Here is a 24,899-nt window from a genome sequence, read left to right as displayed (position 1 = left end):
CACTTGCCAGCGGGGAGCAGGCCTAAGCTGCAGTCGGACATCCTTAGTGCTGCTGAGGAGGCGGGAGAGGCTCCCACCACCACCGCTGTACTGGCAGCCGTCAGCCTGGCTTGTGGCTGAGCAGAGCTCCCCCTGTGGGAGTTCACTGACCACCACTGGGCAGCTTGTGCATTGAGCGTTTGCCCCCTGGTGGTCAGTGTGTGTCATAGTGACCAGTCATTCCCAGTCATTCTGCTGTTAGGGTCAATTTGCATATTACCCTTTTATTATATAGGAGTGCCTGGCCAGCCTGGGTGAGTGGCTGATGGCTGTTAGCAGCTGGTCACACCCCCTTCAGGTTGGGGGTCCCCACTGGGGTGCCTGGCCAGCTAGGTGAGGGGCTGATGGCTGTTTGCAGGCTCGCCACAGCCCCTTCAGGGTAGGGGTACCCCCTGGGGTGCCTGACCAGCCTGGGTGAGGGGCTGAGGGCTGTTTGCAGGCTGGCCACAGCCCCTTCAGTGTGGGGGTCCCCACTGGGGTGCCTGACCATCCTGGGTGAGGGGCTGAGGGCTGTTTGCAGGCTGGCCATAGCCCCTTCAGGGTGGGGGGGTCCTATTGGGGTGCCTGGCCAGTCTGGGTGAGGGGCTGAGGACTGTTTTCAGGCTGGCTAAGCCCCCAGCGGGAACTCTCACCCCATGAGGGTGTGGCCAGCCTGGGTGAGGGGCTGATGGCTGTTTGCAGGCTGGCCACAACCTCCAGCCACCCAAGCTCCCAGTGGAGGCTGGTTGGAAGCAGGTATCTGGGATTTATTTGTCTTCTATAATTAAAACTTTGTTGCTATGTGCGGAAGCCTCAGCCCGCTCAGGGCTGGCGGGAAGCTTGGCTTCCTCCATTGCTCGGGCAACCAAGCCTCCTTGCTCCTGCTCCATGGCTGCCAGCCACCATCTTGGTTGGGTTAATTTGCATATAGTTGCTCTGATTGGCTGGTGGGCGTGGCTTAGGGTGTAGTGAAGGTACAGTCAATTAGCATATTTGTCTTTTATTAGTGTAGATATTCACATATATTTATAATTTGCCTAATTGCACAAATTATTTAAAGTAAGAAAAATTAAATCTACTTTTATGCTACCCTTCAATGGATCAAAGTTTACCAATATGTAGATTCAGCTGTAGTAAAATTATAATACAATATGAGTAAGTGCTGTTACAAAGAAATTAACAAAGCACTGTGGGAGCATAGTAGGTATCCTAACTATATCAACAATCTTTTGATTTTCATTTGCTTTTTTCACTGATTCCTTAAAATCTATGTGACTCTATGACATGCTCCAGGAGAGTCCTAGGTTATTGATTGAACACAAAATTTAAAGTAACCATAGCATTATCTTAGATGCATAACTGGCCTATTAAAGGGAACCTGATATATTTACTCAGTTCAGGGGCAATTTCTAGTCTCCCTGAATCCCTGTAGGGCAAAAGTACAGTTGATCTAGAATCAGTCTCTGAAGATTTTGAGCTTATATGTGAGAAGCAATTATGCCCCCGAATCTTGGGTGTTTAAACAATGACTGTTTTTAGATTCTGCTATTATTAGCAGGGGAAGTATGTTTATCTTTAAAACATTTTAGCTCCCATAGTGATGTTTGTGTATTTATTTTCTTTCGAGAAATAAAGAAAAAGAGGGAAGATGGGGAGGGAATTGGGTTCCAATGAGTATAAATACTCCTTTGTGGTATGTGTTCTTCTGCCAGGACAAAGTTTTAGTTTCTCTATTTTTGGATTCATATGTAGTTATATACAATAGTTGTATGTATATACAACTAGTTATGTGTGGTTGAGTTGTATGTGGTTGTAGTTATATGTGGTTTAGGCCAGAAGATGAGGCAAAGTAGAAACATAGGTAATTATCTAATTGCCTTTCTGATTTTGTCCCTAGCAAATGAATATGTTTGCTTGAAGTTGTGTGTGCCACAGCTTTACATAAACAGGTGAAATAAAATTTTGTAAGTCTCAGGCAATAATATTTTGTGTTGTACTGGTAGCTTTAAAATTATAATTAAGTACATTTCATATTACAGCTTCTCCTACAACTTCTGTAAAAAATAAATTCATGCTGAGTCTCGGCAAATTTTGTCTTATCTTTTATTCCTGCAAAAGTGTAAATGATAAAATGTTTTAAAATAGGAAATCCAGAAATTTTCTCTATTCCCTTCTTAGGGGTCTATTGCAAAGGGATCTGTTGTTAAATTCATATATTATCACAGTAATGTAGAGGTCACTATCTTCCTGACTGCCTGCTCTATCTCCTAACAGAAAGAGTTAATTACAAGTTTTCTCCGGATGAAATGATGACAGATGTTACCAAAATGTCCCTATTTGTTATAAATTAGCTCTTTTACACACACAGATGTGAAATATAGCAGAAACACGTCTCTTGTTTGGGAGGGAGCTCAAGGTGGCTGAAATTCAGTAATTATCTAAGTACAAGCTAAGAATTGGGCAGCATTTTTCAAATTCCAGGAGGAATCACTGAGCGGAGGGAGTGGGGAACTGGCCAGGAGAGTGAGACTTGTAACTTGGGGGAGGGGCAGTGGGAGGCCAGCTTTTTATATCCCCTTCTTTTATAGGAAAAAAGAGCAGCCAGCAGAAACTAGATGAGGATCAACATGGGGTGAGGGTGGAGGAGCTAGCAACTGCTGAGACAGTCAATAGGCAGATTGTTCATCACACATTGCCAGAAGATTAGCTGAGCAAATGCACAGACAATGCTGATTAGCGACATGAAATGCATCAGTTCTTACTGGGGAGAACAAAGACTGTCCAGATCACTGCCCTACAGCCTAAGTGCGATAATGGAATCCAGCTATGCTCAACATAATGTTTAGAGCTGAGAAATGTGAGCAACATGTCTATCTGTTTGTATTCACTAAATTTCTCTCCTCTCTGGAATGCCCTCAAGAGAAGCATATCTTATTTCTACCAGGTTCTCAAGGGACAGTATTATAAGCACACACCCCCTCCCCCCATATTTCAGTCCCTTGTGGGTTATATATTTCTTTCTACTGAATCTGAGAAGGCAGATATCATTGAGTTCTCACAATATGGCCTCTTTTTTGCACTGACCTTGTAGACACAGGTGATTATATTGGGAAAACATTTTTAATTAACCTAAAATTTACTATTCACTTATATAAAGGACTGGTACCAACAGTCATAAATATTTTAAAGTTATGAAGTAAAGTGGAAAATATTTTCAAACAAAGCCTGTGTATTATTTGTTTTATCTTGAACTCCTTTCTTCTAATGTGTTCAGAGACCTATAGCACTTTTATTCCATCCCCCTCCTTGGAAGTTTTGGTTTGGGCACCCAAAAAATACACCATGACCTTGTGTTGGCACTAATTCTAAGATGCTAGGACTTTTCGTAGAACATTTCTTTATGTTATACATTACTGTGTCCATCAAATGTAGCCTTTTCATTTGACTGATATTATAATTAAATTTGATAATAGCATCTCCCTCTGCCATTTCTTTACACCTGTAAAAATAATCCTAGTGTTATTTATAGGGTTGTGTTATTCCTTGTTAGAAGCCTTTCTCTTCCCTATTTGAAACAGCTTTTCTTAAGTCATAATGCTCTTAACAGGATTCATCTGGGAGAAAAGCACTGTAAGGCTGTTGTGTCTCTCTCAGCCCGCAGTGACATTTTATACCTTATTGTGTTTGCAGTTTCTCTCTCTTTTGTTCTTTCTTTGCATTTTTAATACCCAACCCTCTCTCATTTTATTCATTCATTTACTAACATCTGATTAATTCGTAGACTCTTCTCTAAATTATGGAAATGATGAAAAAAGTCATCAAACATTTTATAGAAATAATATTTTCTTTTTTCCTTGCAGTTAACCATGCCACAGTTAAAATATAAAACATTTTAGAAGTAATTATTTTCACCAAAAGTAAGAGACAACAGATTGTTAAAAATAATATATAAAGAACTTCCACCAATGAATATTTTAAAAAATACACCTGCAAAAGCAGGCAATGGCTAATAACAAACAATTCAGAGATGAAATACAACAGCCACAGACTTATAAAAATTCTAATTCTTACTGACAAAGTACATTAAATACAGACTGAAAGCCAGTCACCATTAAATTGACAAAAAATGTTAAAAGATATGGAGAAAAGAGTAATAAATTAATAGTACTTTAATTTTATGTAACTTACCAATATCTATAAAAATTTGAAATTAAATACGCTTTCATTCAGGAATGCTATTTCCAGAAAGTCATTCTATACAAAATTCACATGTGAGCATCAGTTCTTTTTCCCTCTTTCAAGAATGTTTATAGGGAAGCAGTTAACTGATATAAATGCTGTTACATTCACAACATGGAATATTATATAGCTGTTGAAGAGAATGATGTCCTAACAGAAATATCTATGCAATATATTGAATCTCAGAATGAAAAACCAATGAGTCTCAGAAACATATACTTTGAATAATCTCATCGATGCAAAAGAAAAGGAAAAGCACCTATCTCTCCATGTATGTGAAATTAAATGAATGTCTGGAAGAATGACACGAAATTGTCACCCAGTTGGTTCTGGGAGAGAAATGGGATTTGCAGCAAAGAAACATGAATAAGGAATTACTAAATTCTTCTAGAATCTTACCATTATGTTGCATTTGGGTAACACACACCAATAAAATGAATGCAGTTTCAAGTGCATTGATTAGTTCAAAATTAAGCTAATGATGATGTTAGTTAATAGAGGTCTGCAGAAAAAATGCTTTAATGAATACATAAGAACAATGTACTATTTGTAAGAAGATTGTCATATAAAGTTAGTTCTGCTATAAATCTTTTCTTGAAAATGCAACAAATTTTCCCATTGAGATTGACATATTAGGGAATAATTTGAGCATAATGCAAATGTTATGTTTCTTTACGTGTGATTTCATTTATGAGAAATACTTGGTGAATGCAGAGAATGGCACCCAGCTCAGTTGAGTCACAAGGAAAACACAAAATGCGTGAAACCACACACATGCCTCAAACATCCACCATCTATCCAGTTCACCATGTGTATTATGAGTCACGCCATGTACATCCGTTGCTATAATTTTCTATCTGATTTCAGATACTCCCTCTTTTACCACTTCACAGTAACTCAAAACTGAAACCTCCACACTCACTTCCACAAGCAAACTTTAAATTTTTTGAGGTAAAGTGTCATATTTATTGGAGTATTTATAGATTAGTTAACTATTTAGCATGTGCAGTTATGCTGCTGTTTTTATAAGATTCCTATTTGCATTATTTTTAATGTGTCATTGACAAAGTTTTTGAGTGTTGTACTCCTAACACTGTTTCTCTCCTAAGCTCTGTTATTTTTATTGCACTATTTTGCATACAGGGTGGGGCAAGAGTAGGGTTGCAGTTGTGAGTACGTGAAACAGTTTATTTTTGTATTCTTATTTATTAATTTTTAATTATTATATTTTTTCCATACAAACAACTATAAACCTGTTACTACCGCAGTAAGATAGACATTAATAAAAGAAAGGAGGCCAAGAGAATCAGACATTATTGAAAATAATCAGCTGGGGAGCATGAGCCTGTTGATTGCATCAGGAAGCTACAGCTTCACGCACATCCCAGGGAATCACAGCATTGCCCTGCCAAGGGGATTAACACCCCTCCCGTCCCCCTTTGGTACCGGATTGTGTGTAGGGGGGAGCAGAGGGAGGTAAGCACATACACAATGGAAGGCAAAATGGCACAGGGGGCGGTGCTTGACACTAGAACCTGTCAATCTAACCTGGGAAAGGGGTCATTGGCTAGGGCAGTGATGGCGAACCTTTTGAGCTCTGAGCTCCGCGTGTCAGCATTTTGAAAAACCCTAACTTAACTCTGGTGCCGTGTCACATATAGAAATTTTTTGATATTTGCAACCATAGTAAAACAAAGATTTATATTTTTGATATTCATTTTATATATTTAAATGCCATTTAACAAAGAAAAATCAACCAAAAAAATGAGTTCGCGTATCACCTCTGACACGCGTGTCATAGGTTAGCCATCCCTGGGCTAGGGGGTGGGCCCATCAGAAGCACCAAAAGCTAGGGAAGTTGATCGGTTATTTTGAAAAAGCTCCTGTTAAACCCCAGGGGAACAAAGAAGCTCCTCTCTCCCCTCCTCAGTGACCTGCACTTGCCCATTTGTTTTCCCATGTTCTCTTGCCCAGGAACATGTGACCATGCAGGACCTGACCCAAAGCTGGCTGTGTGGGCTCCAAAGGATTAAGCTCTAATATGAGATAGAAACTCTGGCCACTGGTCTTTGTTTTGGCCTTGCTGAAGACACGGTGGGAGTTTTTCCACCATGGGACAGATGGAGATAGGACATTGGGATCCCAGGAGGGGAACTTCTTTGGTTTTGCATCACACATAAATTATGCCACACCACAATCGCCTGTGTGGGTCCTTGGAATGCTTTCCTCATGATTCCATGGAAGAGCCACCATCTACAAACCTACTTTTGCCACACCCTGTAGTATGGCACTTTTTAGAAGTAGCTATGTCGCATTATTTTGGAACTGATTGTTTTCTCTACCTGACAGACCAGTGAATCTTGGAGCCTGGTACTTTGCTTTGATGTGAGCCAATGAGTGGCATCTGTTGGGAGAAAATTATCCATAAGTTTGTCACTTTTCTGTCCATCTCCTGAACAAAGACACAAAGTGTCCTTCAGATAATCTTTTCAAGATGTGTGTAGAGCGGACGGCCTTGGCAGTTAGAGAAATGGTCTCCCTCTGGAGCAAGGGCAAATTTGCTTACAGTCTTGAATAAAGAAAGTATTTTCCTTCCAGAGCAATGAGGAGGTGTGCTTACTGCCCAGTACAAAAGATTCAGGTCCCTAAGCCCAAGGTTTTCTTTCTCAACCAACTGTTTACTTGACCCTCTTTGTATCACCCAGTGGGAATTGAGGCTTGGAGAACTAGTGCAAAAATGAGAATCCTCTGGTGGCTGCTATTGCTGTGAGCAATAAACTTTCCTTTGTTTTTGACGCATGGGGTTTCTGTCTCTTGTCAGCATCCATGAAACTGTGACAGATTAACAAATTGATTTGTAAATACTAAATATCTTAGACCCTTCACAGTTCTTGACAATACTCTGTGGGATGTTGCAGTTTTACAGTTATCTTCATAAAATTATTAGTATTCAATGTAGTTAAGGATCTTATTGCCAAGATAACAATAATTAAATACTGGGGTTTTTTTTCTCTTTTCACTTTAAAAGATGATGTATCCCATAACAGGAAATAAAGGGTGCGTTGGAGGACTTTTGAACTAAGCACTTACTTCTTCAGTGGTCAAAAAGTGGGGTGGGGAATATTTCTTTTAATTTTACTTGGTTAAATGACTAACTCTGTGATCACATTACCTAAAATGAGAATTATTTAGGTTAATATAATGTTGCTATATGTAATTGGTTATTTTTAAAATTCTTAGAAATAACTTATGATTCATTGAAATGTAAATATTGGTGCTACAGTTCCCTTTATCTGATCAGGCAATGGTTACTGAGTTTCTATCTTATAGAAAGTGCTGTGAGGGTAATAGAAATAAATAAGTGCTTTCAGAAGTTGGCACTCTCATACAGGAGATAAAACAAAAGTAAACATTATGCAAGGCAAACAGTGTTAACTCCAATTTGAGGGAAATAAAGAAAGGATTACAGGTGTTCTGAAGTGAGAGGGATGGGAGAAGTCTTCAAGGAGATGGTGGGATTTAATGAGGAGGGAGAGCACTTGAAGAGAGGGCAAGCATGTGTGAAGGCAGGAAGGTTAATAGGCTCGTGGGAGAAAAGCCTGGAAAGAGGAATTGGTACCAATTCACCGTCCTAAAAGTTCAAGAATGGTTAAGGATACTTATTTCATTGACTCTAAAACAGATTTTTTTTTAAAATTAGAAAACCTCTCTAACGCATTTAATAATCTATGGTGTTTTATAATCTTCAGCATTTTACAAGAGCTTTAAGTCAGGCAGCCATTACACAGCTGTATAAAACGATTTCGTGGGGTTTCTTTTCTTTCTTTTTTCTTTCTTTTTTCTTTCTTTTTTTTTTTTTACACTCTCTGATAAGATCAAGGAAAGCCCAGAAAAAATCCATTTTAAATTAACGTAGTTTAACATACATAAATATATTCATGTGGTTTCGGGAAAGAAAGTTACAGCCTTAAATATGTGACCTTTAGAATTTTGGGACCAATCTTTTGCTAATATACTTTCTAAAAACATACTATTTGCCAAGTATTAATGACTACTCTTTGCTAGCTTAGTGTTTAGGATTTAATTCATTATCATATTTAATTGCATAATTTCTGGGACATGGACCAGTTGCATGTTATGAATAAGGAAAGAAGGGTTAAGAAAAGTTTTGTAAGTAGTGTAAGGACACAGAGGTAGTAACTAAAATTAGAATTTAGCTAGTTTTGGGATTTAAATCCAGTTCTCACTTACTCTCAGAACTGTTCTTTTAATTATGCAATTCCTTAGCACATCTTTGCTTAACCACACACAGGGATGGTGAGCTCTCCTAGTATTTTAGGGCTGTGCATTCTCCTAATAGAGGAGGTGATGGGTATCTCAGAGAAAGATTCTTTGAGGAAATAAGTCTTGAATCTAAGATTTATCATCTATTTTGTTGTTCATGAAGATAAAATATTATTTTATGTACTTATATGTATTAATATTGTTACATAATAATTAAAAATTTGACAAAGCTGATGCAAAGATGCACAGTGAAGTTACCATTCAGTTAGCCTGATGAAAACTTAACCACCACATGAAATTTCAGCAACTTATCTCTTTTTAAGGAATATTGGTAATTCAATTTAAAATTTAAAATAAGTAGCTTTATAACTACTTTACTTTTTTGCATTATTTTTAATTAACACATAAGAGAGTTGTGGCCCAGAGAGGTTGAGTAATTTGCACAAAGTCACACAGCAAAGCGATGTAGAATACATGGTCCCTACCTATGCTTCACTATCCAATACTAAGTGAGACACACATGTCATCATTCCTGTTACATAACAAGTTTGGCCATGCATTGAATTATTTAATTGTTGAATTTTGACTAGAGTTCTAAGAAATATCTGCTTTAATTGTTGCAAATGAAAAATACTCCATCTTCAATTTTTTTTCCACTCCCTCTAGTGTTTAAAATATATTGTGCATTTGCTTTTCCATCATCACTTTTGTTCTACATCAAAATCAACTCTGGGATTAGATTGTCCCAGATTGACTTTACAGAAAATCTTAGTTTTCAGTTTAGAACTTTTGAAACTTAAATGTAGGCTTTGCTAAGAAAAAATAATTTGAATGGGAAGTGAGATGACTTATTTTAGGTATATCTAAAGGAAAGAAGTTATCAAGAGAGAGCCCACATTGAAATATTAGTCAAGATGTTGGATTAGGATGTTTCCAAGTGGGTGAAACAGCAAAAATAGGACATTGTGCTGGTAAGCACTTCACATTTTATTTTATTTTATATTTATTTATTTATTTATTTATTTAGCACTTCACATTTTATTTGTTAAATCATTCTCTTGAAATTAGGGTACTTTTAGCTTTTATTCAAAAGTATTACTTTCCTTGCTAAGTTTTTTGCTTTCATGTTGTACTCAACAGTAAAATCTTGAAATTTGCAATTTTATATGAAAAAAAGCCTGATGCTTCTGTATCATTTCTATGAATTTGAATATTAAATTACTATGTTGGATTATGCATTGTATAAAAAGGATTGGTTTGAGGGGTTACAGACATTTAACAGTTCACCTGAGCTTGAACCAGGTGTTATTTTCTTAACCTGCAAATTATGTGCTAGGTTAGGATATTCATTTGGGACATATTCAACATGAATAAATTAGGCGAGGAGATGAACTTTCCTCTGGAGACTTCAGAAGGATTGCAGCCCCACTGACACCTAGATTTTAGTCTAGCGAAATGCAGTTTGGACTTCTGACCTCCAGAACTGTAAGATAATACATTTGTGTTGTTTCAAGCCACTAAATTTGTGGTAATTTGTTACAGAAACAATAGGAAACCGTCTTAGTGACAGTCCAGTTCACCTGCTATTTTCTGCATGGGTAATTTTTCCCACTTTTTGGGCCTCTTGTAAAATAAGTAATAAAGATGATTTAAGAAAGAAGGAAATAGTCCAAGGTTCTCTTCAGTGGCTAAAGTTTTAACCTAATCTGAGTGCTAAATTTGGTCTTTGAATTAAATTGCGTCAAGATTTTTTTTGGGGGGAGGGGAGGATTGGGAAATTGACAGGCCAAAAGACCCTTGCTGATATCAGAGGCTATACTGAAAGGAGATGTCCGTTTACCAAGATAATAGCGCTTGCCCACTTTGCGGGTAATAGGCAAGAAACCTCCTGCAACAAATCTAATTCCAGAAGACCACACAATGATATGTTTTTAGTCAAAATATCCTTATGTGGCTTTCAAATAGCATTATATTTTGGTGCCACTCATTAAGCACAGTTACCAGGTAATGCATTTATAATATAGGGATTATCTACCAGAAAATGTAGAGTACAGCTTAAGTGGCATGAGTTTTTTGTAAGGTCTATAAAAGTGAGATCACTTCCAAATATACACTATCTGTACCCTAGCTCTTTACAGAATCTAGCTTCTATGCAGGTTATGCAAGGCATGTTTCTGTAGAACTTCTCTTTTTAGGTTTGACATGATAAAGGATTTTAGATTTCTATCTTTCTGGCTTGTATGTTGTTTTTAATTTGAAAGTTGCTTAGTGGCTCAGCCCATTTACTAAGGAAACCAGTTAATTTACAAGTGACTCTTACGAAAGGAAACTGGTTGACACCTAGGAAAATGAGCGCGAACTCAACAGTCACTTTGTACATTTTCTGACAAATCATAAGCAAATTGCAGTCAGGCATTGGATTTCTACTAAGGAGTGACTAAGAATGCCAAGGGCAATGTTAAGCATAGGAATCTTACAAATTTCAAAGTTAAGAGATAGCAAGCGTCTGTTAAAAATTCAGAACCTTAAAAGAGCTAAGAGGAGAGGAAATAAAAAATAAAGCATTCAGACTGAGGTGGGACGATCTGTGGCGCTTGTTTGTGGGTCTTGCATAGAAGCTGTTGATAGCCATCTTTATAGGGAAGTTTAGAGTGAAGCTTTCTCTTCTCAAATGGCATCTGCTTTGGAGGATTCCTAAGAATGTTTCTGGTTAGAACATGACTCAAAGACTATGTTTGTGTTTTCAATTGAAAAATGCGAATCTAAGAACCAACACCCTAGAGTTTTACTGTTTGTTAGTTGTTAACAGTACTTGATAGGGCCCTTGTCAGATAAGCAGAATGTTCTTGTTATGGAAATTCTACTTTTACAGTGTACCATTTAATTTGTCTTCTGTTATTATTCATAGATCTTTGAATTAATCTTATATCTTTTTATGTAGGCTCAGGCATTATGCAACCATGCAAAGAGATAACATTGAAGCTTTTCATCTTTTAAATATAATTAACTTACTCACCTTTACATAATCAGTATGCATATATAATTTTAATATTATCATTTCAATAAACTGGGTCAATTTCCTTAAAAAACAGATAAAATATATTATCTTGTATACATACTACTGTTTCTCTGTAATCATTTCTACTAATTACAACCTTTAAGTAAAGAAGGTAACATTTGTGAACAATAGAAAAATCTAGGAGGTAATACATCAGAAATGTTATAACTATTCCCTTTGAGCAGATATTTTATACAGTTTTAACATATTTTAAGATTGCAAAATAAAGATGCATAATAGCATCTAAAGGCATTTGTACAACTTTTTGAATATATACCCATTCCATATGTAAAATTAAGGAAAGGGGTTTATTTAAAGCGATATTTTGTGACCAATGTTTTTATTATTTTTTTCTTATTTAGAACTTGTCCATCTATAAAAAATAATTTGTTAATTATAATTTAATATTAGACTAAGACCTTAAATTGACTACAAATCTGGAAATTGTGTTTCAATCCTTGTGATTTATAGCATGACAAGAATATATAATATTAAAATGATATCTATTATTCAATTTCATTTAGTTTAACATGTTTTATTAATTTATTTTTATTTATTTTTAGATAGAAAGGGAGATGGGGGGAGGGAAAGAAACATAAATGTGAGAGGAAAACATCCATTGGCGGCCTCTTGCATGTCCCCTAACGGGGATTGAGTCTGCAACCTGGGCATGTGCTCTGACTGGGATTCCAACTGACAATCTTTCCGTGCAGAGGACGATGCCCAATCAACTGAGCCACCCGGCCAAGGCAAGTTAAACATGTCTTAGTATCTATTTGTAATTTGAACTTTTTGTAAAAATAATGATAACTTATTGGACTAATGTAGGTAATTTAAAAAGTTTTAAACAGGAGAAATTAAACCTAAATCATGTATTTATTAAAACACTGTGCTCATATTACTTTTTTGGGTAGTGATATTACAGAAAAGGCTAAAATTTTTTAAGTTAGATTAATTACTCATTTGTCTAAGTAATCATTTATAGTATATGCACTTAAGTATATAAATTAACCTCTGTATTTATATACCACAGAAACCAATTAAGATTGTGAGTTCCTGTCAAAAGCTCTAAATGCCTAGCTTCGCTTTTTATCTAACAAGACAAGTTGACAGTCAGACTTTTCTTCTGATTTACAGTTTGGGCATGAAAAACACACAACATAATAGCAATTTGTTTTTGTTTTTGGAAATCCCTGACTGTTTATTTGGACAAGGTATTCCTTGAGTGTGTACAAAATAACAAAACAATTAAATTTGATCAATTAATCTCTAAAATTACCCCATAAACAGAAAAAGGAGTCAGAGAGGAAAGGAGAAAAAAGTTAGACGTTGCAGGTTTCAGACAGGCATTAAATTTTCACTGCACTAGGCAAATTATCTTGCCCTCTGCTTGGAGAGGAGAAGGAGTAGCTTCAGGAAAAGCCATTGGAACTCCCACACACGTGCACACACAACAGAAAAAAGGAGACTATTATTATATCTGGTTTACACAGGAATACAGACTTTTTGCAATTCCATCGAGCTCTGTGCTTTTTAACTATACATCAAGCTGTGAAGTATGGTCATGACAGAGGGAGAATTTCCTATGTTAAACAAAGAAATCTCTTTTTGAGTCGGGCAAGTCAGTCAGATAATCTTTCAATAATCTATTGGTTTTAATGCCTCTTTCAATAAACAGTCTTGTTCATGCCAAAAGCTTCCCAATGCCCCCTGAAATTGCAGATTGTCCTGGGTGGAATTATGTTAGAGAGACATGCACAGGAATTACATCTCCAAAGAGAACCGCACAACTGGTAAAAGTCAAAAAGAGATGGTCGTTGATACTTTGTGTCTAGACTTGGCCAAAAATAAGTGGTCAATAGCTGGGAGCTCAGGTCCAGCAAATCTAAGTAAAGCATTTCTAGGGACACAAAGACAAGTTTCAGAAAAGTCTATAAATGTTTATTTTAAATTCACTTTATTAATGTATATTTTAGGACAATAAACCAAATTCACTAGAAGCATACTGCAAAATTTGTCCAAAGAATGCCAGTCTTATGTGTCCTCTGAATGCTTCAGTTCTGGGGCAGACTTATTGGGCCTACTCACCTCTTCTCCCTGTAGACTTTCCCTTACAAACTCTTAACAGGACAGACAGGTATAAACCAGACTGTTAAAACAAAACAAAACAAACAAACCAACAAAAAAGGTGGGCTGTTTTCTACTCCATAATCAAAGAATTCCTAAAATGCTTTAATTCTCACTGAGAAAATACATTTAATCTTTATGAGTTGATGAAAGGAAATTGGAGCTTAGATCCAATTTCGGTCATACCTCACTCTTGGGGTCAAAGAGACATGCTCATTCTCAATTTAGAAGATTAAGAGCTCCTTGTATTTCTTTTGAATTTTCCATTTAAATTAATTTTGTGGTTCCATTGGGAATCAAACCCAGGATTTTCTGCTTGTCAAGCAGATGTGAAGACCACTCCATCATGGATCTCAGAGATCCAGTTTAGAGAGTCCAGGAGCCCCAGGGAAATGTACTTCTCCAGGCATTGTACAGAGCAATGAAGGGATCTTGATTGGATCCTGATGAGACCTGTAGGTTTGTCAACTCTTTGCCCCTTAAAAGTCCACTGAAAATATCTGTTGCTCAAGGAGAACTAAGTTTATTACATGAGCAGAACACCACCTTGACAAAATCTTGACAATGTTTCAGAAGGGAAGGTCAAGGTAGGAGATCAAACAGGGTTTTAGAGCCTGGACTGGGGAAGTTTATAATCAGGTCTTACAAGATAGAATACTAGTTGGGATTGGAGAGAGTTTATTACTTAACTAGTGGCCCTGTGCATGGATTTGTGCACATTGAAAGGAAATTAATTAGAAGGTGGCCAGCGGGGTGGGACTGGGTGAAACACGCTAGACGTGCCCTGGAGCCAACCTCCTGCACTCCCTCCCTGGCCAACCATACCTGGGGCAGCGCTGGGGCTCAAAGGTTGTCTGTGGAGTGAGTGGGGTCCTTCCGGCAAGTGGGGTCCCTCCGCCTGCCTGCAGGGATCAGGCTGAAACCGGCAGTCCAACATCACCTGAGGGGTCCTGGAGTGCAAGAGGGCACTCTGCAAAGTTGCTGTCAATTGGCAGTTCCTGCATTGAGCATCTGCCCCCTGTCAGTGTGCATCAGAGCTGGCTGCCGGCCGGTCACCAGTCACTTAGGCTTTTATATATATAGATAGCTTTGAGTTGATGGGCTCTGAGACACCAGGATATAGAAGTTACTCTTGATAATTAAGGTGTTGGTCTTGGTAAGTTATCCATTTAGTTGATTCACAGTTTATCCTCAAGGACTAAGCTTTTCTGGAGCAAGTAACTAAATTAAATTTGTTTTGCTTTCAGTATTGTTTCATGTAGGGGCAGAAAATGAATTATATTTCTTTCAGTTTCATTCCCCCACACCACCCCTGCCCACTCTAGCAACTTGCTTCAGGTTTCCAGACAATAGGACTGCTAGACTAGTCCAATAAAAATGTAAAACTGGGCTGTTGTAAGGACTCAGAACTCAAAGCTACCCTATTTTGGAGGCCAATAATAGGCTTTATTCCAGTGATTCCCAATTAAATTGGCCATATCTTTTTAGTGCTTATTGATTGATACACATACAACTTTATGATGGACTGTTTTGCATTCAGTAATGCTCTCTATGTACATTTGCATTTTATAAACATAATAACTTTGTGACCAAGTAGCAAATCATCTTGAATTTATTCTGTAGGTTCCTTTCTATTATTACCAAGTATACAAACTGGGATTATTTTCTGTTAGCTAAGTCAGAGGAGAAATGAAGTGACGGTGATGAGTGCAGCAAATATTAAAGCCACACACACCATGAGAAGCAATAGGAAGGCAGAAAGATAAACCGAGAAAGGGGACAAATCCCTCACAATGCAGGAGAATAACTGGAGGCCCCTAAGAGCAGCATCTAGAACTTCAATAAATATCTGGAAACTCCTAAGAACAGCATTAAAGGACATAAAATAGGTTTCTTTATGATAGTGGCGTTAGATAAAGAAATAGTTAATGACCACCAAAGGAAATCTGAGCCACACTGGGGCCATAGGAAGAGAAATATGGAGCATGCTAGTAAAGCAATGAGTTACAGCGATTATACTGGTATTGCCTCAGAAGTAGAGACGACAGTTATTGTCATCATATTTCCTTGATTGAGCTCTCTAGTGCCAGTTAGGTGGAAGTTAAAGAGATAAAGGTTACATTCACAGAAAAGAACAAAGAACTGTGAAAGTCTAAGGACAAGTCAAGTGCATTATGATCACAGTCACAATGCATTAAGAATAGACTAATCTGACTCATCAAAACAAGCACAATGACAAAAATCGAGAACTGATGTCAGGAGCTCTTGAGCTCTGGAAGCAAACAAAAATTTATAAAGGAAATGTTATTTCCATGGGCTAATGTGAAATGAAAGACTTTTTAGTTTTAATTTAGTCATTGGAACTTTGAAACACAATTACTTTACGTCTCAATTTATGAAACCACAAAGATGATGGTACTATACACTTCTAATTACTTTTTACCTATGTCAGTGCCTTCTGAATGAAATCACCAGCCCTAGAAACGGCAGGACTCGTGACCAGGTGCTAGGAAGCAGGTGGCTTTATCAGTTTCCGTAGGTTTGTACTTGCGCAAATGTTAATGGCTGATTAGGTTTAGCCTAGTTTACTTGGACAGAAGAAACAACGTGGTCCTGTAGGCGATTCCTTTCCCTGGATTGGGATGGCATCTGCTGATGACACCAAGTCCTGGACATCTGGGTTCCAGGGTCCAGAATCCTTAATGATCCTTTATTGGAAACTGTTTGAATTTTATTTCTTATGAGGAAATTTAGTGGCAGTTCTTCACAGCTTTCTGGGGGAAAAATAACCTTTGAGTATCATTTTTGAACTTGTTAGTTTATTCCCCTGGGCATCAGTGAATTCAAAGAAAAACACTCGCCCGCAGTCATCCAGCCTGGGGCTGTAAAGTTGTCAGATCTCATAAGCTAGGATAGCGTTTGGGTCTGGCCAGGACTTGGATAGGAGAACTCAAAAGAAAAAAAAAATGTTCGTGGAACACACATCTGTTATGCACCAGATGGCAGCTGTTATTTCATCTCCTGTGGAACTTTTTCCTATAATTCTTGTTACATTTCTTCTACTGCAGTACTTAAGGGTTTTAAAGAAAAAAGCAAAATATTTTGGGGGAAAAAATGAGGTGAATGTAACATTAAAACCAAGGCTTTAATTGTTCCAGAACTCAGGATTTGCGGAGTTAAGGTTCCCACAGCAATCCTCCAACTGTGCAGTGTGTATTATAATAGGAGCCCTCATTACATAATCACCGAACCTCGGGTAATGTTACAAAGTGTTCAGCAGATAAAGGGCACAAAATAATGGAAAGGAACTGCACTTTTTCTCTAATCTTAGATGTACAGAGCATATTATGTTACTGCATAAATATTACATGATCATGTAACAAAATATACTAATGAAATGCACAGATGCAAAGCAAGAGTGCAAGGGTTGAGATTGCACTGGGAACACTTAAATTGATTTTCTTATTCTTTGCTAATTAAAATTCAAACTTAATCTTGCATTTGTGTCTTTTTATGAGAATATAATATGTCTTGGGAGACCTGACAGTTTTTAATGGTTTATAAAATGGTGCTTAGATTCATATAGACATACAATGTCACTGTCTTTTATGTCCCAAATTTCTGTTCCTGACTATGTCTTAAGCATTTCATTATTTGACCTAGAAACTAATTTCTGCACAATGATTTTTCTACCTTAATATTTGTATGCAAATTTGTCAGCCTATTCTCATAGACACCTTCTGCCAATTGGTTAAAAACACATTTACATAGCACCTACTTGTTTAAAGAGCTCTGTTCTAGATTCTGATGTGACAGAAAGAAATAGTCATGGTCTTGCTTTTTAGGAAATTAAGACCTCCAGTTACTGATGACAATGCTAATTATATTCACTTTGAGTCAGATTGCGTTGTGCACCCTAAACATAGCTTTGACAGCCCTGGCATATTACATTTCATTACACTTTTTTATTTCATTTTACAAAAGCTCTATTTATGCAAACATCTCTTAATATTCCTGCTGCTGCTACATGCCCTTTTTTGTTGTCCTTTGGTGATTTTATTTTTAAAATTTTTATTAATACTTTATTTTCTTAGGGCATTTTTAGATTGAAAATAAAATTGTGGGGAAGGTACAGAGATTTCCCATATACCTCTTGCTTCTATACACTCACAGCCTACTTAATTATCATCCCCCACCACATTTTATAATTGATACACCTACATTGAAACATCATAATCACCCAAAGTTCATAGTTTATATTAAAATTCACTTTTGGTAAAGTATAACATGTTCATGAACTTGAACAAATGTATAATGGTGTATATCCATAATTGTAATATCATACAGAGTGTTTTCATTGCCCTAAAAATCTGTGATCTGTCTATTGATCCCTTGCCATGCATGCCCCTCTACCCACCTCCTGGCAACTGCTGCTCTTTTACTGACTCCATAGTTTTCCTTTTCCAGATAATCATATAGTTACAATCATACTATAGGAAGCCTTTTCAGATTGTCTTCTTTCACTTAGAAATATGCACTTAAGATTCCTCTATGCCTTTTTTATTGCTAAATAATATTCCCTTGGCCTAACCGGTTTGGCTCAGTGGATAGAGCGTCAGCCTGCGGACTCAAGGGTCCCAGGTTCGATTCCGGTCAAGGGCATGTACCTTGGTTGCGGGCACATCCCCAGTAGGGAGTGTGCAGGAGGCAGCTGCTCAATGTTTCTCTCTCAGTGATGTTTCTGACTCTCTGTCCCTCTCCCTTCCTCTCTGTAAAAAAATCAATAAAATATATTTAAAAAAAATAATATTCCCTCATCTGAATGTACTACAATTTATCCATTTTCCTACTAAAGGGCATCTTGGTTGCTTTTAAGTTTCTTCAATTAAAAAGAAAGCTGCTATAAACATCTGGGTGCAGGTTTTTGTGGATATAAAATTTCAGTTCCTTTGGGTAGACATTAGTGGGAAGGTGATTGCTGGGTCATTTGGGAAGAGTATGTTAGTTTTGTAGGAAACTTCCAAACTATCTTCCAGGATGGCTGTACCATTTTGCATTCCCATTAGCAATGAATGAGAGTAACTGTTGCTCCACATGCGAACTGGCATTGGGTGTTGTCAGTGTTCCAGATTTTGGACATTCTAATAGATGTGTAGTGGAATCTTGTTTTCATTTGCATTTCCCTGGTGATACATGATGTGGAGCATCTTTTTATATGCCTACTTATAATCTGCATATTTTCTTTGGTGAGGTATCTGATAAAGTGGTTGGACCATTTATTAATGGTCTGTTGGTTTACTTACTGTTGACTTTGAAGAGATTTTGTATATTTTGAATGACAGTTCTTTATCAGATGTGTCTTTTGCAAATGTTTTCTCCAAGTCTATGGCTTTTCTTCTTGATACTATCTTTCACAGAGCAGAAGTTTTTTATATTTTAATGAAGTTCAGTTTATCAATTATTTTTTTTTACATGTATAGTGCCTTCAGAGTTGTATCTAAAACGCCATTACTAGCCCAGCAGGGTGTGGCTCAACAATTGAGTGTCGACCCAGAAATCAAGAGGTCACTGGTTTGATTCCTGATCAGGACATATGCCCTGAGTTGCGGGCTTGATGCCCAGTAGGAGGTGTGCAGGAGACAGCTGATCAATGATTCTCTCTTATCCTTGATGTTTCTATGTCTCTCTCGCTCTCCCTTCCTCTCTGAAATCATTAACAATATATTTTAAAAAAATAAAACGTCATTACCATATCCAAAATCACTTAACTTTTCTCCTTCGTTATTTTCCAGTTTTGCATTTTATGTTTAGGTCCACATCCATTTTGAATTATTTTTTGTGAAGTTTGTGTCTAGATTTATATTTTGCATGTAGATGCTCAATTTTTCCAGGACGATTTGTTGAAAAAATTATTTTTGTTCCATTGTATTGCCTTTGACTCTGTCAAAGATCAGTTGACTATTTTTATGTGGGTCTATTTCTGGGGTCTTTATTCTGTTCCATTGATCTATTTGTCTATTCTTTTGCCAGCACTATCCTGTCTTGATTTCTGTAGCTTAATTGTAAATCTTGAAGTTGAGTAGTGTTCCAACTTGTTCTCCTTCATTATTGTGCTATTCTAGGTCTTTTTCCTCTTCCTGCAAAATTTAGAATTAGGTTGTCAATATTCAAAAAGTAATTTGTTGAGTTTAATGGTATTGCTTTGAATCTATAGATCAAGTTGGGAAGAATTGACATCTTGACAGTATTGAGTCTATTGGTCCATGGACATGGAATATCTCTCTATTAATTTAGTTCTTTGATCTCATTCATCAGTTTCATAGTTTTTCTCATATGGATTTTGTACATATTTTGTTAGAATTCCACTTAATTATCTTATTTTTGTTGGATGACAATGTAAATGGTGTAGGTAGCAGCTATAGGGTCAAGCCTCAGACTGACCTGTGGCAGAGCCACATACAAGTCCCAGCACAATTAAGCTTGACCTTATAGTCCTCCCTTGTTTCTAGGTAGCTAATGGGCTATGGGAGGTGCAGAAAATGCTGCCAAAACAAGGCTTGAGTAACAAAATAGATTTGAAACTAGCAAGAACATTGTAAACATGTTGACCACTCCCCTTGTTTTGCTTTGTGTGATCTGACTATAAAATAAAGCTTCAGCTTACAGGCTGGGTCACTGTTTCCTCATCCAGGCAGTGATCCACCTGGTCCTAGCTGTATTCTCTTGTCTGTCTTCTTTAATCCTTCACCGCCCTCCTCAGGTTCACCCCTGGCCATGCTGGATGCGGTTCAAATGGTATTTGCTTTTTCTTTTTGAAAATTTTCAAAGGAAGGACAAAATGGAAATGAAAATAAAAGCAGTTAAATATAGAAATAAAGTGATTGAAAAGAATTCTAACAAATGACCTTGATCCTTCTTTTGAGCACTTAGATACTAACAATGCCCCCTCCCACATTCATACAGAGTTCACTTGCCAGGCTACCCCTTTCTGTTTCTTTCAGCTACACCCCCAAGGTGGCTCCTGGGAATAACCATCTTACCTGTTAAAGATAAAGTGAGGAAAACCAACTGATGCATTTCTGCTTTTAGATTCTAGGCACTTTTAAACCTAAACATTCATTTAAACACTTAGCAAAAGCAATATTGTATATTTATCTCACAGTTTTCCAGTGCCTAGTAGATTATGCATACTTAAAGACTTACTCAATTTATATAGAAATTAGAGGTCTGATGCACGAAATTCGTGCAAGGGGCTTGGCCCTTGCGGCCCCAGCTGCCTCATGGCCCCACCCCTGCCCCCTATCCACTGGTCATTCCAGAAGGTTGTTCCGGAAGGTCGTTCCACTGTCCAGTCTAATTAGCATATTATCTTTTTATTATATAGAATAACTTTTAATTTATTTTATTTTTTAAATATGTTTTTATTGATTTCCGAGAGGAAGGGAGAGGGAGAGAGAGATAGAAACATCAATGATGAGAGAGAATGATTGATAAGTTGCTTTCTGCACACCCCACACTGGGGGTCGAGCCTGCAACCTGGGCATGTGCCTTGACCAAGAATCAAATGGTGACCTCCTGGTTCAGAGGTCGAAGTTCAACAATTGAGCCACACTGGCTGGGCTAGAAATAACGTTTTATACCTTGAAAGGAAACACTGATAATTCTTTCTCTTAAACATTAGATAGTTAACTGCTTTCCCTTTGTACATAGACTTTTTAATGTAAAGAATGAGACAATGATAATTTTCATTTATCAGTTTTATTGCCCCCAAAGAATTGACTACAGCACAAGGAAACAATAAAACACAAGGAGCAACTGGAATTAAAAAAGACACCAATTGAACTAAAATTTATTGCATTAGTGCTCAATGGGATCAATTAATTACTAGACATCTGAGAAAAAAGTATTAATATTTATAACAAAACAACTGTGCTGTAATATACACATCAGATAATAAAGTAGTATTATAATTAAGATACTTACAAAGATATGAGTTAATATATTACTGAGAAAAATTAGAAAACTATGGGTCAATTAGTATAAAATACTGAAAAAAAATTATATGGAAATATATACTGTGAAGCACTAAATGAAATAATAAAAAAGAGTGCTTCATAGTAGTTATTAATCTATTCTAAACAATAAAGCAACACGTTTCCAAAGTGTTTCAATCTGTATCAAAATACCTTTATTTTAGGCTAACCTCAGAGCCAACCTTTCTCTCTTGACATTAAATCCCTTTCAATAATATCACATAATCTTCTTACAGCAACATTTAAACATTGCCTTGGTATAACCAGGATTAAAGAAGCCAAGATAGCTGTTAGTAGATTCTCCCATTTCATGCTTTTTTAATTAATATCTGAAGTGTTCATTTTGTAGTGTGAAAGCAGCATCCCAGAGACTTTGAAGGCTTGGAGATTGGAATGGTCTGGAATAGGAGTCAGCAAGCTATGGCCTGTAGGCCAGCTGCTTGTTCCTGTAAATGTTTCATCAGAACAGATTCATGCTCATTTGTTTACTTAATGTCTGTGGCTGTTTTCCAGCTACAGAGGCAAAGTTGAATAGTTGTGACTGGAAGCCTCAATTATTTACTATTTATGATTAAGATAATGTTATGAATTTCCTGACTCATGATCTAGAGAAGCACTTTTTAATAAATAGAACTCTTTGTGATGCTAGAAGCCGTCTATATATGTGATCTCTAATATGGTAGCCACTAGCCACATGTACCTAATAGGTACATGTACCTAAATGTGACTAGTTTCACTGAGGAATTAAATTTTTAATTTTATTTTATTGTCATTAATTAGAATTTAAATTTGAACAGCTGCATGTGGCTAGTGACTGCTCTATTGGACATTTCGATCATCACTTAGTTGCTTCCCCACCAGTCAGGAAACTGTTTCTTTTTTTTTTTATGTGCCTCAGGCATGAAACAGCTCTGGCCACCGACACAGGCATCTAGCTAGGATGAACTAAGGACTGTACATCTGCTTTGCCCCTGACTGATATAAGAGAAACACCACCAATCAGGTGTCTCCTTGCCCATTGCCAGGGGGTGATACTGTTTCTTAAGGGCCCGCATGGTAAAGCATGTGACTCTGGAGCAATTGAAATGTGGCTAGTACAAATGAGAAGCTTAAATTTAAATTTTATGTCATTTTAATTAATTAAAATTTAAATAGCTGGGTTCCCACACAAGATCTACTGAATCAGAAACTCTGGGATGGGGCCCAGGAAACTATATGTTAAGACACTCTAGAAAGTGTTTCTCAAAATGTAACATTTATCATTACCATGTAGCAGGCCTGTTAAAACCCAGATTGCTGGAATTTATACTCAGAGTCCTAGTAAGTTTCCGAGGACTTCAAAATGCTGCTAATCCAGACATTTTCAACCTTTTTCATCTCATGTCACACATAAACTAATCACTAAAATTTTGTAGCACACCAAAAGATTTATTTTTGCTGATCTGATGAAAAATAAGTTTAATTTTGATTCATTCACACTAGATGGCTATTGTTGTATTGGCAGTTGGCTGGTTTGTTTGGTTTTTTTTTACAGTTTATTTTCTTATTGCTGGGTTTTGAAAATTGTATATTTTGGATTCAAGTCCTTTGTTGGATATATGATTTGTAAAAATTTTCTTTGTTCTTAACCTCATTTGCTTTTTATCCATGATATACTCAATTTCATTAATGTATAGCCACATTAGTTTGATTTATTTATTACATTATTCAGTGTAGGTAATGGATAAAATAGACAAGTGCCTTAATAAGATTCCTGTAAAGAAAACTCTGGCTGAGAAACTGCTAATAAGGCAGGCACAAGGAAACAAGAAAATGGCCCAATTGGTACTGGGTCCATCAAAGAATCTCTTGATCATACAAATTATGAGAGAATGCTGCCAGGGCTAAGTGATCTGTAAATGTTCCATTTTTTACAAGGATTGAGAAAGCATTGCCTTTTGAAAAATATTCTTGCTATGGAGAAACCTTTTTAAAAATGGATGGTAGGAAAATGTGGAGTGATTTTGTTGCTAAAAACAATGCAAATATGTCATCTATTTAAAGTCTCATGTCTGAACACTTAAAAACTATGGAAAAAGAATTCCAAAATCTGTTTTGATATATTACAGCTGAGGAACTTCAACTGTACCTATTTGTTACAAATATAAAATTATACAATCTTCATTTCCTAGAAGAGATGAGTGACATTAGGGAAGATGCAAATTTATAGCCAGCCACATTTCAATAGAATCTTGTTCAAAATTATTGGGTAGGGTTGAAAAATTAGTATTATGATTTTGTAAGTGTAGCCATAGTGGAATTTTTCCATGTGGATGTCTCAGTTGTGACAGCTGTGGAAAATCAAGGATCAAAATAAATTCAAGTTATTATCATACTTTTTATGTTAATGTTAAACTAAGGTTTTTAAAAAGAAGGAAGCATTTTCAACATTGCTTTCCCCAAAAAAAGCATCTTCACTGATAATATATTTTCTGAAATAAAAATATTTTGCACATTAATAAGAAAAATAAAAATGATGTCAAAAATGTTTATTTCTGCCCAACTGCTGTGGCTCAGTGCTTGAGCATTAACCTATGAACCAGGGGGTCACTGTTCCATTCCTGGTCAGGGTGCACGCCTGGGTTGTGGGCTCAATCCCCAGTGGGGTGCGTGCAGGAAGCAGCCGATCAATGGTTCTCTCTCATCATTGATGTTTCTATCCCTCTCTCCTGCTCCCTTCCTTTCTGAAATCAATAAAAAATATATTTAAAAAAATATATAAAAAATATATTCATTTCTTCCTTATTCCATTCTGTTGAAATAACTATTTGTTATATATGTGTGTATATATGTGTATGTATGTTTATATATACACTATATATTCTCTCTCTCTCTCTCTCTCTCTCTCTCTCTATATATATATATATATATATATATATATATATAGTGGTATTGTGATTTATAGTAAGAAGTACATATTTGGTCTTCCTCCAATTCTTGCCAGAGCCCCTAAAACCCTTGGAATTTGCTGAGAAGGTAGTTTTTGTTATGGTAATAACGTAACTTTTGGAATGCTCTTACGTCACCGAAGGATGAGGGCTGGTCACCAGAGGAACCAACCATGTGATTAGAGGGTTGGAAATTTCAGTCCCACCTTATGA

At 36.8% G+C, this 24,899-nt stretch overlaps 1 pseudogene; it reads right to left on the bottom strand.

Annotated features, from left to right (window-relative positions):
- Positions 1 to 22,644: 22,644 nt before the first annotated feature.
- On the bottom strand, positions 22,645 to 22,789 carry LOC111825037 (annotated as a pseudogene).
- Positions 22,790 to 24,899: the final 2,110 nt, after the last annotated feature.

The sequence above is a fragment of the Myotis lucifugus genome, unplaced genomic scaffold (genome assembly GCF_000147115.1).
Source record: "Myotis lucifugus unplaced genomic scaffold, Myoluc2.0 scaffold_11, whole genome shotgun sequence".
Taxonomy (NCBI): domain Eukaryota; kingdom Metazoa; phylum Chordata; class Mammalia; order Chiroptera; family Vespertilionidae; genus Myotis; species Myotis lucifugus.
The sequence above is the reverse complement of the archived record's forward strand: the minus strand, read 5'-3'. Positions and strand labels throughout refer to the sequence as shown.